The sequence below is a fragment of the Orcinus orca genome, chromosome 6, assembly GCF_937001465.1.
Source record: "Orcinus orca chromosome 6, mOrcOrc1.1, whole genome shotgun sequence".
In the NCBI taxonomy this organism is placed as follows: domain Eukaryota; kingdom Metazoa; phylum Chordata; class Mammalia; order Artiodactyla; family Delphinidae; genus Orcinus; species Orcinus orca.
In genome coordinates, this window is record NC_064564.1 from 72,820,650 (window position 1) to 72,842,222 (window position 21,573).

The following is a 21,573-nucleotide window of genomic DNA, read 5'->3' on the forward strand; positions in this document are numbered from 1 at the left end:
AATATACACATATGTGGCCCTGTGTACTTTAAACCACACTGTTGGTTTAACTGACTCACTTATTTTTTCTTCTTCTTTTCACTTTCACTTTCATTTTCTCTTTGAATCAGTAGCTAAATTTCCTGGTTGGTTACCTTGCTAGTTCATTGGCTATCTAGATAATGCCTGCTTGCAGTAGTCACAGGAATACAATCTAATGGCAGCCAGAGAATAAAAACCTATATAACCATATTTATAACCATATTCTCATGTAAATAAAGGTTTTAAAATTTCATATTTGTAGACTTCAGGTAGTATTTACTAATCCACTGTCCTTTAAAAAAGGGAAATAAGGTCAGACAAAAATTTTTTTTACCCATTAATTACTAGGATCTTAAAGCTAGAAGAAAATTTAAAGTTAAAAGAGGTTTAAGAATCACAAGTTCAACTAACCGAAGCCATTTCATCATGAAGAAACCAACTCACTACAACACAACAAAGTAAAATCATAGTTGGTCACCCCAAGAAGTGCTTTGGAAAAAGTAACACAGTATGAGGATTATAAGGTCCCACCTCCCACTTTCATACATGCTAAATACAAGCTAAAGTGTTTTATTTCATGGAAGCCTTCTCTTATTTTAATGGAATCTCTAATTTTAAGAAATTTCCTCCTCCCCCGCAAAAAAAAACACCCACTGAGCCTACAGTACAACCTGCATAGACATATCAGTAAGTCCCTTTAACAACGTATAACAAAAAGTTCCAATAATTTCAAGCTAAGAGAAAAGAAAGCATAATTATCAAATTCTAAAGACGTTCGGTTTGGTAATACAGTACAAATAAACATCACATTTTTTAAAATAAAAAGGATTTTCATTTACTCAAATAGCAACTTTTAAAATTCCCGTATACTTTATTATCTCATATACCTAGAGTATTGCTTTGGGAACATTCACAAATTCCTCACCAGGAACTGGAAAATGCACTACATGCAGCTGTTATAGGAATATCCATATACCTGTTTTTAGAGTCTTATCACTTTACCCTGTTGTAGGGATCCTCTGATTTTTCTTCCTAACAATGATGTTATTCTTCATTGTAGGCATTGTATACTTTAGGTCAAAATATATAATATGATACTAGATTTTGAGTCAAGATTTTAGGTTACCTTTAAGATTTTTCTTACTATTGAAACGCTACTGCCTCATAAAAATTGTTAAACTATCCTTTGATATGTAGAAATATAAGATCATGACTCACCAATTACTGTTATTATTGCTCCTCTAAAGCATATAACTTTCAACACTCTGTCTTTTTGGGCCAAAAGTTTCACTTAATTAGTAAAATTTAAATAGCACTTTAAAGATGACATATTAATTTTAATCTATGTTTTTCTAGATGTCATAGCATTGAAATAAAGTTTCTTTCTGGTCCCTTATACATTAAATTTCATTAGTACCCTAAGCAGAGCTCCAAATACCCACCAATTTCAGTATCAGGCTAAAATGAGCTTAATCTTCCATTATTCCATATTAGTATTAAGGTTCTAAAACAACAAATCAAAATAGGTAATGCTTAATATGTGGTATTATTTATAATACCTTTGTTGTATAATTGTCTCTAGCTTTAATATAATTGCTTCGAATAATTTTAGTGATTTACTGTTCTGAAATGTTCTTTCATACCTAAGTTTAGGCAATAAACAAAATGCTTTGGCTCTGGTTCATGAAAAGAATCAAATATTTCCTATATGATCCATAACAAAACAACCAGATAAATACTAAAACAAGCAAGCTAGACAATTTGTAATAATGGACTTCTGTTGAATCCACTCAATTTTTCAGAATAAAATATTAAGTGAAAATAAAATGTATGACAAGCAGAAATTCCCACCCCAAAAAACAGGTCAATAAAGAAATCACAACAGAAATTTAAAAATTGGTAAACTGAATAATAAAAATAGGATATACCAAAACATGTAGGATATAGAAAAAACCATGCTTACTGGGGATATAGTCTTCAAAATATGTATATTACCAAAACAGCTAAAAATCAATAAACTATCCATCTTAACTTAGAAAAAGAAATACAAATTAAATCCTTTAAAAAGGTAAAAGGAAAAAAATAATGAAAATGAAAGCAGAGAACACAGATGAATGAAATGAGGATAAACATATAAAAAGAGAAATTAACTTTGTTTTTCTGAAAGATCTAATAAAATTTCTAGTAATGCTGATCAAAAGACAAAGAGGGAAAATACTAAGTCTAATACCAGGAACTTAAAAAGGGATAATACTCTATACATTTAAAAAATAAGAGGCTATTATGATCTTTATGCCAATATACTTGAAAATATAAATAAAAGGACACATTTGTTTAAAAAAATCAAAACTTAGAGAAACTAAATGAAGACAGACAATATACTAGTGCTACATCTAGGGGGATATACTAGTGCTACATCTAGAGTAGGCTAGTGGGGGATTTCTGACTTGCTGATAATGGTCTTGATTGGGGTTATGGTTACACAAATGTGTTCTTTGTGAATATTCAATCAGTCTCTACACCTATAATTTGTTGTTTGTTCACATATATTACACTGCAATAAAACATTTCTTTAAAAAATTATATAACTAGATACTTCCTGACAAGAGTGCAATCTCTTTCCCCAAACTCACAGATAGTAATTTCTAACACTGAGTGGTGAGGGGGTGGGAGTTATAGTAAAAAATCTGAATTAAACTAAATGAAATCTGGAAAAAATAAACTTTTATTATATGTGCTGCCGAAGCGAGCACAAAATAAACTTTTATATTTCATTTTCATTTAGGATTATGGGAGATCAGACAAAATATAACAGAATTCTAAGGCCAACTCTTGCAACTTGGAGAAAACAACTTTCCCCTCCAAGTGATTTACATGAAACTTCTTAATAGAGTAAGATTTAAAATCTACAACACTGTTTCATAATTATCAGTAAATGGCTACATAAGCAATTTTCCAAAAGTTCTATATTTATAGCATGTTTTAAATGATGTCTTAACTATACTCATTTCTTGTCAGTACAGTAGGAATATAAATGTTCTATTTTACCCAAGTTGTTAGGATTAAATAGGAAAATGCATATAGAACTAATAAAACAGTGCCTGCCACATAGTAAGGGCTCAATAATTGCTTGCTATTTTATCATCATCATTATCACCTTTATCATTAGAATCATAACTCCTTTTTTCCATATTTAAATGCATACATCCAGGTTCTAGTCATCAAAAATAGGTAATATGATTTACATTCAGTGCTATTTGAATTTAATGACATGCTAAGAAAACCGAAAATTTTGAAATTCTGTGTTTCTATTCACAAAGGCACAGTGAATCATGGATTGAAAATTTATATATCTGTTTAATATTTAAGTTAAATTTGAAAGTGTTTTCTATTTTCAATGCTATTTATGAAATGTAATCTTCATCTGTATCACTGCAATTAAGATTCAAAGAATGGAATTTAAAATTCAAAAGTCTATAAAAATTGCATAATAGCTACCAATTATCATGTATCTACTATTTGCTATGAAGGTGTTTCTCTGAGTACTACACAACTGAAAAATGGCTCAAATAATTAAGGAAATTACACAAATGCAAACAACTGATACATGACAGAAATGAGTTTCAAACCACTTTTTGGAGATGCCAAGTCATTTTTTTATTTCCACCTTGCTATACTGCCTCGTACTGATAAAATATTTAAATATAATAGCCATTTATTAGAAATTCCTATTAACCAAAGATATTTTGGTAACAGATTATTATAATAAACCTGAGATATATGGGCATTAAAACATTCTAATTTTTTCTTTAACCTCAGAGATGGAGTATTAACCACTATCCAAAGATAATCATTTGAGTCATTTGACAAGAAGGAAATAATCATATGGAGGTTCTCATCTAAGTTTCTTTAGACCAAATCTCAAGTTTAAGCTTAATATGAAATATTGGTTCCATTGAATTGCTTGTATTCAGTAGCCAAAATTTTGATGTGACCCTGACCAGAACCAGCTCATCATAAGGTAGATCTATAATAAATCACCATGCCCATTACTTTTCATCTGTTAAAGAGTTTCTATTTTTGATATATTATCCTTCTATAAGTGGGGTTAGTGTGTACCTCTTTTATGTAAAGTTTTTATTGAAGTATAACATACATATAGAAAAGCATACATATATACAGAAAAGTATACAAATCATTAGAGTATAAGGTTTATTTTTAACTAAGTAAACACACCAACATGACCAATATTTATGTGAACAACACCTAGATATAAAAACAGAACATTACTAGTCTCCCATTGATTACTTTTGCCTGTTTGCATTGTATCAGACCATTTATATAACATTCACATACTATTTTGTATCTGGCTTCCTTCACTCAACATTTTGTTTGTGAGACACAGCTACTGGGTTGGCCAAAAAGTGCCTTCAGTTTTTAAGTAAAAATAAAAGACACATTTTTCAATTTCACTAAGAACTTTATTGAACAACGTATTCACCCTTTTGCTCCACTACCTTCTGTCATTTTTCAGGCAACTGCATAACTCCATCTTCCCAAAACTTTTCACCTTTTTGAGCAAAGAACTGTTCCAGGTGCCTTTTACAGTCTTCCAGGGAATTGAAATTTTTTCCATTAAGAAAATTTTGTAAAGACCGAAATAAATGGAAATCCAAAGGTGCAATGTCTGGTGAGTATGGCGGATGAATCAGAACTTCCCATCCAAGCTGTAACAGTTTTTGCCTGGTCGTCAAAGAAACATGCGGTCTTGCGTTATCCTGATGGAAGATTATGCATTTTCTGTTGGTTAATTCTGGACATTTTTTGTCGAGTGTTGCTTTTAGTTGGTCTAATTGGGAGCAGTACTTGTTGGAATTAATCATTTGGTTTTCTGGAAAGACCTCATAATACAGGACTCCCGTCCAATCCCACCACATACACAATATCACCTTCTTTGGATGAAGACCGGCCTTGGCGGTGGTGCTTCATTTTGCTTGCCCCACGATCTCTTCCATTCCACATTATTGTACAGTATCCACTTTTCATCGCCCGTCACAATTTTAAAAACGGAACGTTTTCATTACATTTTAGTAGAGAATTGCATGCAAAAATACGGTCAAGAAGGTTTTTTCGCTGAACTTACGTGGAACCCAAACATCAAAGCAATTAACATAACCAAGCTGGTGCAAATGATTTTCAACACTTGATTTGGATATTTTGAGTATGTCGGCTATCTCCCAGGGTATAATGTTGATTGTTCTCAATTTGATGGCTATCAACTTCAAATGGTCTATCCGACCGTGGAACATTGTCCGGTGAGAAATCTCCAGTACGAAACTTCACAAACCACTTTTGACATGTTCGATCAGTCACAGCACCTTCTTCATACACTGCATGAATCTTTTCTTGTGTTTCAGTTGCATTTTTACCTTTCTTGAAATAATAAAGCATAATATGCTGAAAATGTTGCTTTTCTTCTTCCATCTTCAATATTAAAATGGCTACACAAAAATTCACCAATTTCAATGTCTTTTTTTAAATGCACGCTGATATGACAGTTGCCGCATACAATCTAACAAAATTATTTCGAATGAAATTAAAGACAAGTAAGTGCTACTAGAGCCATCTTATGGAAAAAAACCGAATGAACCTTTTGGCCAACCCAAGATGTTGTCCATGTAGCTGCAGCCCTTTTTTTTCATTGCTATATAATATTCAACTGTATGAAATTACCACAATATATTTATCCATTCTATTATTAATGGATATTTGGATTGTCAAGTGACATTATTCAAAAAATAAAAAGCAAGCTTCACAGTGGGCGAACATATTTGCCATACACAGGTCTAAATGACTCATATCCAGAATATATGAATAACTCAAATCAAAAATAAAAAGATAGGGCTTCCCTGGTGGCGCAGTGGTTGAGAGTCCGCCTGGCGATGCAGGGGACACGGGTTCATGCCCCGGTCCGGGAAGATCCCACATGCCGCAGAGCGGCGGGCCCGTGAGCCATGGACGCTGAGCCTGCGCGTCCAGAGCCTGTGCTCCGCCTCGGGAGAGGCCACAACAGTGACAGGCCCGCGTACCGCAAAAAAAAAAAAAAAAGATAACCTTATAGAAATACGAACAAAAGATTTAAAACAGGTACTTCAAAAAATATGCAAATAGTCAATAAACGTGTCAAAAGGACTTATAGTTTCACTAAGCATCAGGGTGATACAAATTAAAACATAATAAGATATTACTATACACAAACTGAAATGGCTAAAGTGGAAAAAAACTGAAAATACCAAGTACTGACAAGAAAATGGAACAATTAGAATTTAGGCACACTGCTGATACAACCACTCTGTAAATTGGTGTAACTACTTTAAAAAACTATTTAGCAAAAGTGTTCATAGTTGCACCATCTGTAATATTCCTTATTTAATAATGCTATAGTTAGAGCCATCCAAGGCACTGAAAACCTTTGCCATAATTTTCTTGATTTGGGCAAAATGGAAATGCTATTCAGTCAAACACTGAATACCTAGTAAGTCGTAGACATTGTACCAGGTTCTGAGGATATAAGACTCCAACTTAGTTCTTCCCTCATATTTTCATGCTGAGATGCTTCCTCTTGCTGCCCTTTGGAAACTTTGGGCGATGTTTCTATGTTGTCACTATTCAAATTATCAAAACATTAGACTATAACTTTAACGATGCCCTTTTGAGTGAATATCTTCAAATACCACCTATGTAAAATTTTAACAAGTTGTTTGTTAAAAAATTCCCTTTGCTAGAACCTACGCATGCCCATCTTTGCTTTAGATACTATTACAGCATTAGATATTACTGAATAATAATATACAGTGTGTACAACTATCGCTGAAACACAGTCAATGGTGTAATTTAGATATATCTTTGTTCTTAAAAGTCTAATGATAGTAAAATTAGAACTGCTATGTGATATGAATGTGAAGATATTAATATTAAAGGAGCATAAATTTTAAGTAGCAAAAATAATTGTCTTATTTTTTAAATTCCATTTTAGGTACACTATTGCATCACAGAAATTTACAACTACTTGGGGTGACTTAAAGGACATGGAAATAAGACCATGTTTCTCTTTCTTTATCATATAATACTTAAATAATATTTTGACTTTTTAATTTTTTTCAAAATGTTGGAGTTTTGTTTTGTTTTTTAATCACTAAGCACATTGTTTATTTTTTCTTTTCTTTTATTTTTTTGGAGTAAAATTGCTTTACAATGTTATGTTTCTGCTGTACAATGAAGTGAATCAGCTATATGTATACCTATATCCCCTCCCTCTTGGACCTCCCTCCCTCCCACCCCACACATCTAGGTCATCAGAGCACCAAGCTGAGCTCCCTGTGCTATACTGCAGGTTCCCACTAGTTATTTTACACATGGTAGTGTTTATGTCAAACCTAATCTCCTGATTCATCCCACCCTCCACATCCCCACCTTGTCCACATGCCCGTTCTCTATGTCTACATCCCTATTCCTGCCCGGCAAATAGGTTCATCTGTACCATTTTTCTAGATTCCATATATATGTGTTAATATATGATATTCGGTTTTCTCTTTCTGGTTTACTTCACTCTGTATGACAGACTCTAGGTCCATCCACATCTTTACAAATGACACAATTTTGTTCCTTATTATGGCTAATATTACATTGTATATATGCACCACATCTTCTTGATCCATTCATCTATCATTGGACATTTAGGTTGTTTCCATGTCCTGGCTATTGTAAATAGTGCTGCAATGAACGTTGGGGTACATGTCTTTTTGAATCATGGTTTTGCCATATGCATATGCATATGCCCAGCAGTGGGACTGCTGGGTCATATGGTAGTTCTATTTTTAGTTTAAGGAACCTCCATACTGTTCTCCATAGTGGCTGTATCAATTTAGATAAATGTAAAATATTAAGTGGCATATTTATGAGAATATAAATGATATAAATGCTTAATCATATCTTTATGACATGACAGAACAGATCTTCATTATTCAAGCAGGTCTTATGCAAATATAAAGAGCATTATTTGGAATAATATTTTAAATATTATCAATTTTTCTAAGACAAGATAATGATTGCCCAGGTTTGTAAAAGCAATGCATTAATTTTCACTGCTTTCACAATGCTTCAACATAGTCAATTTATTAATATATGTAGATTCAAGAAGTACAAATCTTTTTTTTTTTTTTTGCGGTACGCAGGCCTCTCACTCTTGTGGCCTCTCCCGTCGCGGAGCACAGGCTCCGGATGCGCAGGCTCAGCAGCCATGGCTCATGGGCCCAGCCGCTCCGCGGCATGTGGGATCTTCCCGGACTGGGGCACGAACCCGTGTCCCCTGCATCGGCAGGCGGACTCTCAACCACTGCGCCACCAGGGAAGCCCAAGAAGTACAAATCTTGATTTAAAAGGTTAGTGTCCAACACTCCCAAAATTAGAAGGGACTGTCATTTTTCCTCAATGTGCAGTGGTCTTCTTGGTTATTTGCCTAGGGAAATTCTTCTTTCCAGGCAAAGACAGGGTTATAAAATGTCATTGATGTTCTTTGTGCTTCACACAGTAAGTCCTTGGCCATTCCAATCCCAAAGGATAATACATACAAGACAGAAGAAGAATATATGAAATAGCACGTAAACACTTTAAATCTTGTCCTATGTTATGAGAAATTATGCATGCTTGTGATTTTGTAATATTATCAACTAGAAGACAAAGAATCCCAACTCTCAGCACCACAATTAAAAATGGAAAAGTTCAAACTTTATTTCATCTTTGTCAATCATTTCATTGCCTAAGGAGGGAGGCAGGTCATTTTGACCCTGGAGAAGCAGTAACCAACTTCAGTTCACAGGGCTGAACCATGGATCAACCTCCCTAAAGCACCCCCTTCTAAGAAAGACAATTCTTCCCAGGGAAAGAACCTTCATCAGCAAAGAGCTGAGAAACCAGTACTGTATGGCCAATATCTGGTTATTATTATTGAACATTCTATTACATAAAAAATAAGTGACTTTACTAAAAAAAAAAAAATCCATTCTTCCTGAGTTTTGTCTCTTGGATTTCTAAATCTTTCACTCACTACATCATAAATAAAACCTACTTAGTAACTTAGGGCCTGACAGGGAGAATGCACTCCCCAATCTTTGGCCAAGACGACTCTGAAGCACTCAACATCTCAACTCAGAACTGCTTAAAACTTACAAGGGAAGAAGTTATTATGCATCTTGCCCCTAGGTACAAGGGAATAGAAGATTGAAGAATGAAAAGCTGGAACTATCTTGTAACCCACTGGAAAGACGTTACACACACAGGTTTAGATAAGTAGAGTCAGGTCAGTCCCCTGGTTGAAATAAGGACCAACCATGACTAAAGAAATGTAAGACATAATCACTGCCCTTAAGCCTCATGCATATGGAATGATACCAGATGACCTCAGACAGCATAAAATATTGTTGCATTATGTGGTAGAGACTAGAACACTCAGCCATCAATAAACACTAGAGCATAGAAAAAAATTCTTAGAAGAATGAAAGTTGGAATTAAATCTTAAAGAGCTAGTAACAGTCAGATGGGGGAACAGAGAAGATGATCATCCCAGACATAAGGATGAATATTATCAAAACCACAGAGGTAGAAGAGAGCAGATGAGTACATCCCCGAAGAAAAGAGTAGGAAGAAATAGGAGTCCTGTAAGTATGGTCAAGTCAGAACCTGGCCATTTCATGGGGCCGGGTAAGGCCCCATGTGTCATTTAGTACTCTCAGTGATTAAGTGGGACTCTAGGCAACTACCAAGTTCAAAGTTGAAAAAATATTTGTGGCTGAATTGAAAAATATATGGCACTGAAGTATTATTATTATTGAATGCTTCATATTTGTCAGCATACAAGTGCTCAGGACAACATAATGATGTAGCCACTATTAGCCACAACTTACAGGTAAGGAAACTGAGGCTCACAGAAACAAGCAAATTCACTCTAACAAGCAAATTAAAATGTGAAAGTAGGTACGTCTATTTCAGAGCCCACGCAATTCATTATGTTACACGGTTTTCTCTAATATTGGGATGGCTTTAGTTCTTGGACAGAGGGATTATTAAATATTCTAAGTTCCTCATCCTTCCTATTTGTCCCCAACAACTAGAGAAGAGGCTGGGTTCAGTAAATGCTGAGTGATTCTACAGTTTTTGAGCACCTCCTCTCTACTTAGACCTGACCTCACAGTGCTGACAGATCCCACAGGAGAGAGGAGAAAATAAACAATCACAGTATTCTGTGACGCATGCCACGGTTGATTGAATAAATGAATGGATGGATAAATAAATGTGTGCCCTTTAACACAATTAAGTATTTGAAACTGGTTTTGGTTAAGAACATTGCTTTAGTGTCTGACTTTATTTTGAATCCCACTTCTGTCATTTATTACCTACGCAGCCTTGTGTAAGTAATTTCTCAAAACTCCAGTTTATTCATCCATAAAATGAGGATCAAAAAGCCTAGGAGTTACAGGGTCCCTATTCAGGTTAAGTGAAGTCATGTATGTAAAGCACTCAGTGCAGTATCTGACATTGAGTAAGCACTCAATAAATTGCTGTCATTCTGGTGTTAGAAGTGGTGGTGTCCTGTGGTCTAAAGTCTAGACAGACCTGCGTTTCCATGCCACTAGGCACAAGCACTAACAAGTTTGAACATGAACAAATGTCTACCTTTCTCACTGTTCATGAATGTATACAATTACCACACTGGTCAGTGAATTCAAGAAAACCAATTCATAGTTTCTATAGACTTGGAACTCGAAATACTTGTGTAAGTTTACAAGAAGCTAAGTATGTATAACTCATGGAGCCAATCTAAAGATTCAGTTATTAAACTGAGTCCTTGAAAGGAACTACTTGCTTCACACCTAGGGGGAAATGAGTCATGGACTAGAAAAGTCAATGAGAATTTTAGTTAATTAAACTTTTGAAATGGTTGCTTCTCTAACCCTCCATAAAAACCTGACTGAGTGCTTAACTGATAAATACAAGGACAGGCTCCACTTCATTTATAGGGTTTACTGTGCAGCAGCTGCATGTGAAAAACCTTTCCATTTATTATTTTCTTCTAAGTTCACATTTTACAGATAAGGAAACTGAGGCGCTAACGTTAAAAATCCAAACCACTCTACAAGAAAATGGTAAAACCAAGATGTGAATTTGTGTTTTTGTTCTTTTTACTCTAAGTACCGTGGTATTTAGAATTGAATTTAAACAGTAAGAGAGGGAAAAAAAAAATCCACACATAAGACTATATAAGGGAGAACTAACAGAAAATGCTTGCCTTGCGTAGACCCAGCAAAAGCACCAGATGAACCCTGAAATGAGTGATATCCTGATTTTTCTTGTTTGAAAATCTTAAAAAAAAAACACCTCAAAACAGTTATGGAACTTTTATGTCTGTAAAGCCATAGTTTTTGCAGTTTATCCCATATTGCTTTTAATGCCCTTTAGTCTCTCGAATACACATTTTTCTTTCTCAATTAAATCTTTAGCTCTTTAAAGGACAAAGCAATGTTTCATACTTCCTTTTTCACCTTTACTCAGAAATGAGCATATGCATTTTATTTATCAATTCACTGAGAGTTGATACTACATATTGTCTCAAAGTAGAGAACATGAAAATAGTGTCTGATAATCCTTTTCAGTTCTACAGTACTGATCTTTAAAAAAGGGGACTTTTTTAGCTTACTTTGTATAAACCCCAAATAATATTATATATTATATATGGATACTAGATAAATGACTATCAACAATGATGAAATAGAACTCATTTTAAAAAGACATTCATCAATATTCTGTATTACTATTCAGTTTTGCTTTTTTAAAAAAACAGAGCATAAAAAGATTTCTCTAACATTTTACATCAATATTTACAACACTATTAACCCAAACTACTATACATACATGTATGTTGTGGTATTTTTAAATCAAGCTAATTTTTATTCTTGACACTTTTAAATGTCTCACTTCTGGTAGTGCTGGATATCTTGTATTTGCCCCTCCAGATTCATTTTCCACCCTTCTTTTCCCTGTTCTGTGCCGTTGGCAATTGACCTTCAGAGACTATTTGCTTCTTTTGCCTTCTGACCTCTGTTGGGATCAGCCGATGGGAAACACGAATGAGAGATTGAGAAGGGTGGAAAATGCGTTCGGGGTGTTTACTCTCAGCTCCTGCTCTGTTAGGCTGCTCCAAGTTAGTTATCTGTGTCCTTCTACAAAAGTGCAGCAGCTCCTCTCTCCAAGTTTTGGGATTGCCTTCTTGTCCTGGTTAGCCTAAATGCTTCCAGCTAGTACCAGCCCAGAGAATACTATCCCTTTTTCCTCAACCCTGTTTACAGTTTCATAAATTTTACATTTCCTCACTAATACAAACAAATCAATCTTACCAAGCAGGTCTCAAAAAATGGTTACACAAGCATCTGCCCATGAAATGAAAACAAAATGTGTTCACCAAGTGTTTTAAACCTTAGGCATAAAGCCAGTGTTTTTTTCTATGGTTGAATCGATCCTTAACTAACACTATGTATATGAGTCCTTAATTATGCACACAACACACTAACCGCATGGTCTGTTTCCCTAGTGCTTACATTAGAGATTACAAAATGCAGCAACAAGGAAAATTCCCCAAGAGCTCTTAGAAATCGAAGCATAAGAACTTGAGTAGTAATTAGTCTTGAGCATTCTCTTATTCTATGACTGCTGTAATAAATCCTGTCTCTCTGATACAACAGGAGGAAAGCTTTAATACATCACGCATTCTGGCTGTTGATTTATGTTCAGAAACAAGTTAAATAACTGTAGTTATTTTCACATTTGGAGGCACTGCTCTCTGAAATAAATGTTGAAATTTAAAAGTAAATACATTCGAAAAATCTGTACTCTTTGGGTTCTTTATCTCAGACATGCTGCCAAAGGAGTTATTTGTACGTCAGTAACCCCTTTTGTAATACCAATATTCAAGAATGTTACTTTCTCAAATATTGGAACAAATGGAATTCCTTATTTTGACTATGTATTTTTTAGGGAAATAATAATAGAAAAATATATTGATTTGGCAAGGATTTTCTTCTAAAATAACCCAACAGGCTTTTAAAACAAAATCTCATGAGCGTACATTTCCCCATTCACAGTGCTGTCGTCATGGAGACCAATCTCTGGCACATTTGATGGTGTAGCGTACACATCTTTTTAGCCCGAAAATTCCGTTGTTGCCATGGAAACTGCCAGTCACTAGCCTTTCTATTCCTTGACTCTCCCATAGATACCACTGAATTTTCCGCTATGATTTTCTTAGGCTTTAGCAGTCTTAGGGCTTTCTGGCAATGCCAGAAAGAAAAAATAAATAAAAAGAAAACAAAGAAAAAACACTGTTGGTATCTTGTACCTAAATGTAACAATTTTAGTCATTGAATGCTGTGCAATGAACACAGTATGAGCAAGAATTCATTTTAATACAATCCCAGGTGAGCCTTAAAACTGCTCAGGAGCTCTCAATATTGTTAAATAAAAGATTTATAATGTCATTTAAGAAGAATCAACAGTTATAAAAGGCATTAATTCTTCAGTTAATAAAAATCTCTTGAATAATGGAGAAGAAAAGTTGATATAATAGAATTTGAAGTCTAACCCCTTTGGCAAAATGTAACCAAGGAATTATAAAATTTTGAATCTCTTGAGATAATGGGGACACAGTTATCGTCCATTCCATTTCGAGAGTGAAACTAAACTCTCCCTTTGATAAAAGGAAAGACAAAGAAAATATCTAAAAACTTTGAGCAGCACACGGAGAGCCCTAAATTTGGATTATGGAAGTTTGTCCTTGAAGTCCCAGAGAATGGTTCCAGAATATAAGGAGGTAGAATATTATCTCCACATTTGTCTCTGCAGTATTCTCAAAATATCAATCTAGAAAAATCAATTTTTCTGAAAAAGAAGTTATTTCTTTAATAACTATTTAGGAAAAAACCCAATTTGAATGTATATGAAACATAGTACCCAACATGATCTATATGCATAGATCTAAAAGGTGGCAACCCAGAGGGTAAACTGGATTTACAGAGTTTATTAACTAGCCTGGCATATTCTTTATTTAAACTAGAAGCTTACATTTAAAAATCAGGAGTTGACACAAAGATTCAGATTTCCAGCTTCTCTTAAAATACTGGAATATCTGAAAACTCGGAGTCTGCACTTCTGCATGGCTACTATGCAGTTTGCCACAATCCCTGCCATTCCCAATCACTTTACAACCAAACTGTGATGCTCAAGTTAAATGACTAGCCCTATCTACAATAAAAACATACTAGTCACTACACTGACATTCACAGATTATCTGTTATTTTTAAGTAATTCTTAGAATATACAGGCATATAAATCAGTAAGAAATGGTGGCTGATTGGACTACCACCACTTGGAACTTACAAGGGAAAGAGGGGAACTAAGAATGACTGAGATTTCTGGGTTGGTGGGGATAAAGGGGAAGAGTGGTACACTACTACCTAAAATAGAGAATACAGGAAGAGGATACATTCAGAGGGGCAGAGGTAACAGAATTAATGAGCATAAATCTAGAATCATTGGCTTTATAGTACCTGTGCAATATTGAGGTTCAGATACATCAGGTAGCCAATTGGATATTGGGAGTGTGTGTATATATATAGCTAACCTTTATTAATTTTCATGCTGCTAGTAATGGTAATCCCTAGAAAATTATACTGCTGTGAATAGATTTGGCCACTTGAAAAGTCTTATCGTGCTGTAAGAACTATAGCAAAGCAACAGCTTCTTAGAGCAAAAAAGGAGAACAAAATATTACATGATAAAAATAAGAGATAATCTCAACCCTATATAAAATTCAAACAACCCATCTAGAAGACTTAATATTTTAGACAAGACAGCATTGACTATATATACACACACACAGATAGACATGTATACACACACAGATAGACATGTATACACACATACATACATTCATCTACATTCTCCATATGAGATGGATAAATAGATCTCACTGGCACACAGAAGAGAACAAGAGGTAAAACTATTAGGAGCCCATTTATTTAAAGGAAGAAAGGAAATGAGAGGGAGAAAGGAATGAGTGTCCTGGAGAAAGGAATGAGTGTACTATGTCGAGAGTATTAAGTTTCCCTTGTTTATGTGCATAACAAACAACTAAATAACTTTCTTCATCTCAATCAACAATTGAACTTGGCTGTTGTCATCTGAGCAGCACTTATATTTCTAGGAGTTGTCTAAATTTCAGCTTCAGTCACTTGCATATCTTTAGATTCTGACCATTCGAAATGCAGAACACAATCATTGGTTTGGCTAAAGACAGGACTCTCCTTTCTACCAGCTCCATAAATAAGAATCAGTAGTCCTCTTTTAGACACAGTTTAAGCTGGCAAATTACCTTGAGGTGACCACCTAACAGACTCTTCCTCCATCCTGATTGTACATGCACCACTTTAGATCTAGACATTCACTAATTAGATGTCAGTCAGTCATGGATTCTGCAAACATACACTGAACCCTACCCTACTATGGACCAGGTACCATGCTTGGCCCTGTAGTGATGGTGGTAAATTAAACTGACATGGTCACGGTACTGGAGATTTAAATCTAGTGAAGGAGGAGATAATAAACACTGAAGTACATGGTTGCTTTTCACTGCAGTTGTAGTTACATGCTACGAGGGAGAAAGCAGAGTCCTGGGAGAACTGTCCTCATTGAGTATGGGGAAGACTATAGTTCGAGCAAAGATTAAAAGATAACCTCGAGTTGGCTAGAACAGAGGGAACAGCAGTATAATGAAGAGGTAAAAGGTGTTGAACACAAGGCCAGAGAGATTCGGCAGATCCAAATGAATAACATATGAATAAATAAAAAAGCAAACATTCCCCATAGCCTTGATGACTACAAATTACCCTCATTTATCATCAACATACTCCCTAAGACCATCCCTGCCTGAAGATCAAAAGGAAGGAAACCAACATGTGCATCTATTACACGCTAGGCACCATCCTTGGCCTCTTGATGTATATTCTCTTATTTGATCCTCCCAACAAACCTGTGAGGGGTATTATTACCATTATTTCTATTTCATACAGTAGAAAACTGAGGTTAAAAAGATGAAGTGACTTGTTCAGAACCCGAAATCAAGTTCAGATAACTGATTTTACAATAATACAAAAGCAACTACATCTATCTACCTCTTTATTTCTTGAAGAAAAAAAATTTATACATAGGTAAAATATATAAAGTGATTCTCCTATGATATTACCTTTCCTCAAAACTCTTCCTATTATAAGTATAGGTTAATAATGATTATTCATATACTTAGATTAAAATGAATTTTTAAAATTCTAATTCATGAATATAATGGTCAAGCTTTATTAAATGTTACTGGAATTTTTCCACATGAAGGATGATAAATAAATCAACCTATACAATTAAAAAATTCATTTTAGGAAGTTTCATAAGTTTGCAAATTTAAAAATCAAATTTGATTTTTCTTATGTTGAACTGTTTGAAATTGTTAATATTCAACCATTTGGACCAACACAAATAACAATTTCATATGGTTCAACCTAATATTTGTTGCACTCATGCTGAATGTAAGGCATTCTTGTGGCATGAAGAACTTGTAAAACATTTCTAGCTCCTACATACCCAGTGCTGAAGATACTGGGTATAATAGTTAAACATCTTTGCAAATTTAATCATTAAATCCATAGACATTTTAAAGCAGTACCTAATTTCCAACTGAAGGAGATAAAACAGTAAGTTCAGAGAAGGAAGAGAATTTAAAGATATAAGTCATTTCCATGGGCTAGAGTGATTTGGAAAATCATTAAAGAAAAAAATCAGTGGGATTTGAACAAGTTCATAGGAATTGCAAACTCAAATGCTGACAAGGGCCTGGGTGGGAACTAAAAGGAAAAGCCTTTTTAAAAAAATATGACAAGAGAATTTAGGGGAACTGCAGTGAATGAGAGCATATGTGCCCCACATTCAGGCATTCAAGTTTAATTTAAAAACAACATTGTACCTGCTAAACAAGACATATCTTCAGAAGTGAGTCAGGACCCATAACTGATAGTCTGAACTTTGGTTATGGAGAAAATGGGAAAGAGCCTACTAACAGAAACACAAAGGCAAAGACATGAAGACAGGGAAATCAAGGCATTTGTCATAGGATAAAGTATAGGCCAATTTCGTTAGAACAAAGAGTGCATTTAAGGACATGAAAGGAGTTAAGTTAACCAGAAAGAAGGTTGAGCCAAGGTCTGGAAGGCCCTCAATCCAAGACTAAGTTTAAACTACAACTTGAATTTCCCCAAATGTGCCTTGGCTCAGTGTCAGTCTTTATTCTTATTCTCCCTGTTTTCAAAGCCTATTGCCCCATTTCTCCCTCATCTATATCCCATTCATTCTTTCAGTTCTGGCTTTAACAAGCCTTCCTTACTTCTCTCAGTCAGAGGGAAACATCAGCACTCTCCTCTCAAATTCACTATAACTTTCTACCTCTCAAAATTTAGAGCACCTTCTATCTAGCATTATAGTTAACTATGCACATCTTGGTTTTCCTACTGAACAATTTCTTGAGTGACTATATCTATATCACATTTGTACGCTATATAGCATGGAGAAAGGCATTTAAGACATGTTAGTTGAATAATTATTCACTTGAAAGCACTTTACCCTCTAGGAAATGGGAAAGCCATTAAGCGTTTTAGAGTACATGTGTAATGTGGTCAAAGTAATATTCTAGAACATGATTTGGTAGGAATATAGAATACAGAAAGGAAACCAATCTAGGACATAAATTATTGTCCTGGATTAGGCCAGTAGTAGTCAGAATTAAAAGGAGGAAGTGATTTGTTTTCTAGGAGGAATTAGGATACCATAGTTCTAAACGGCCAGTGAGATGAAGGTGTCAAAGATGACCGGGCAGTTGAGTCTGGGGGGACTGAAATAATGTAGCAGTAAGAAAAGGAGAGACAGATTCAAGCCAAGGGAGTGAGATAAATGAATTAACTTTTAAATCTGTTAAAGTTTCTATGGCAATAAAACAGCCAAGGGGAAGCACAGAGTTAAGTTTGAGAACACCACTTTCTAGGTATTTCTATAGATACTGAATAGCATAATATGGGGTGAAATGCTCCACGTATTGAGAAAATAGTATCCATTTTCATTCTTGTGTTCCAGAATTTGGCCTAGGTTGAAAAGAATAAAACAGATGAGATTGTGATGGGGCAAGAAATGAAAAAGGAGATGCTGGTAAGTGCTACTTAAGGGTGTTTGGGGGGGAGAGTTGCAATAGAGCTTAACTTAAGGATGCAATGTCAAACAGAAGGAACAAAAACACCTGAAGGAAAAGTGGGAAGTCACCAACAAAAATCTGGATACTACCCAATTCTGCAGCAAATAAGCAGTGCTCAGAGAAAAAGCCTTATCTCTAGACTCTTTGGAAATGTGGACTTCAGTTCTTCCTACGTTAATAACTTAGAGACTCTTCATATCCCTTCCAACACTACACAGCCAGTTCCATCAATAAACAGGTTCTGGTACAATGGCCTGGAAAAAGCGAACTCTAGATGGCCTCAGGGTTCAGAACAGTTGGCAATAGCACACCACACAGCACACTCATGTCATTAAGTTCCACTGAGACCACCAAGTGACAGACATCTCAACAGTGGCATTCATTCTTCCCCTGACATTTCCCGCATTTGAGAGAAAGTTTATGCTGAAAAATAGGAGTTTGTAATCCAATATTTATATTTCCTTAAAGGACCCACAGAGAGTCTTCAGGTCGTCTAGAAATTTTCTGAGCATATACATATATGCCTTTTTTTGAGGGGAGATCCACTGACTTCCTTAGGCCCTCAAAGAGATGTAGGATGCAAGAAATTAAGAACCATTGCTAAAAGAAAAAAAAAATCAATGACACCTACTTGCCAGGATTCATTTAACATGAGAGGTTTCATAGAACTGATAATAGACAAAATGTACTACAACTGACTCAATCATTCATATTACATATTCTATTGATGCATGACAAATATGCTTATGAAGAGTTCAATATATATGTAAAATACTTTCATCAGAACTTTAAGTGGGAAAAAAGCAGGAAACTACATTGTATGTATGAACCATAGAAAACATTGAGAAAATATCCCTCATTATTGAGGTTATAATTTTTAGTTTTTTCTTCCCCACAATGTTTGGTGTCCTCTAAATTTTCTTAAGTAAGCATGTATTGCTTTATCCTTTTTAGACTTAATCTGTACATGTGTACATAATTTATAAAGATACATGGAGAGTACAGGCTTCCAGAATTAAAAGTGAAGATATTTTCCCTGTGTAGGTATATCAGCCAAAAATGATTAGTCCCAAAACTCACCAATTTCAGAAAATTATATTTTATTGGTGTCTATGTTGTCCTCACACATCCCAGTCTTTTAAATTATGTATGATCTACCTATCTCACACATGATTTTCTCTAACCTAAAAAAAGGTTTCTCCTGGGTGACTGAAAAACTCATTTCGAAATAACTTCAAGAGAAAAATCCAACCTATCCTTTAAAAATACTCAAGTCTACACCTTCTAAAATATGTTACAGTGTGAATAAATAAACCTCTACTTCCTGTTACTTGGCATCATAAACTCTGCCTGGGAAAGCCAAAATCAGGACCATCCATAAGAGGATGGCATGTTCCACAGTGGTTCCCAACCAAGGGCAGCACAGCACCCATGCAAGTGTTTTGGACCTGTGTAGGGTGCTTTGATTACACTGTAACTGGAATACTGCTGTCATTTAGGACCCAAGGACCAGGGATGCTAAATATCCTGCAATGACCAGAGCGGTCTCTCATGATGAAGAGCCGTACTGCCAAAATGCCAACAGCACTTCTACTGAGAAACACTAAGCCTTTGTCTGTGTTCTTCCCATACACTCTTATTCTCCTATGGGGCTCAAGTCCAAATCCATCTTCTCTATGAAACTTCCCCCAAACACTTCATTCGCATCCCTTCTCTGTATCTCCATCTCTTGTACTCAGTTTGGTACTTATGTTTTTTATATAAGGATTAACAACTTCATATATAAATGCTTTGCATTCCTAAACAGAACCTTGAGGTCCTGAGTGTGTGGTCACCTAGGAAAATTCTGAGTACTATCATCTAGGAAATGCTAAACTCTATGTCAACAAATCAGAATACGTTATATAGAAAAAGGTCAAATACTGCAAAAACTTCAGACTTTCTAGGAAGAGTTATTTTTAAAGAAACAAGCACATGTTGAGCTGAACTGTTAACCTTAACTTGGTATAACTGACAATAGCAGTACTGTGCTGAGGTAATACTGGTACCACAGTAGATGATCAAACATTAACTATTTCCCTTTCTGATTTTTCTAGCTGCTAGAAAATTAATGAAAGCTTACTTCAACATTTGGATTAGACATCTTGATTAAGGTCTTAAACTCTAGGTTAGTTCATTCTTTATCATTATGATCAGAAGAACTTATTAGGTTCATGTGCTGGGCAAGCTTCATACCAATTAAAATTGACCTAAGGTTTTTTAGTAGGGGGTCAAGGAGAGAGAGCCTTGAAGCAAAAGATGGGAACAAAGAAGAAATTGCATGCTTTGGAAAAGACACAGCTGGAGGGAAAAGTAATGCCCCTCTTTAACTGGTAAAGATTTAGTGGGAGAAATGGAATTACAGAATTAATGTAAATTTTTAGAAGCTGACAGTCTGAAAGCAGGGGGAACAATTTCCACTGGGTGTGAATTTGGGGAATGAACAAGGGTAAGAGTGGGAACCAAAAAAAAAAAAAATCAAGTGAAGAAAATGTTCAGGAAAACCACCTAGAAAAGCAAAAATGGAAAAAAAATGAAAATAGGAAAAGTTAACAAAAGTAAGAGGATTACGTTGAAGAAGAGTTTGGTAATTTGGTCTTAATTCCATGACCAGTGGAAAACAACTCCTAGAGCCATAAAATGGATTCAAGCAGGCTGGTAACAGAAATAACTGTGCAAATTGTTTTCTGCTCTGGCTCATGATATTTAGAATTAATCACAGACTATTTAGCAGATATACTTTTCCTATATTTAACTTTATACATTGTTTTTAAGAACTATTGTTTAAAAAGATACTCTTGGGGTACACGTTTATACATCAGTAATGATTATGGTTATCAAAGCACAGTTTTATTTAACCACTTTTAAGAGTCCAGAGAGTGACACAGTTTGGTCTTAAACAGCTGTAAAACAATCATAATTTACAGAAGCTTTGATTTCGTTTTCATTTAAAGCAATAGGTTTGTTGCTACGGGACAGAATATTTTAAAGTCAGAGGGCCAGTTTTATATGTGAGTCATCCTATTATGCCCTTACACTTGGGAAATTCCAATCATAGGAGTATGAGCTCAGAAGATAGATGTTTAAGAACCATGTCTAGGAAATTAAAATCCATCTTTGGA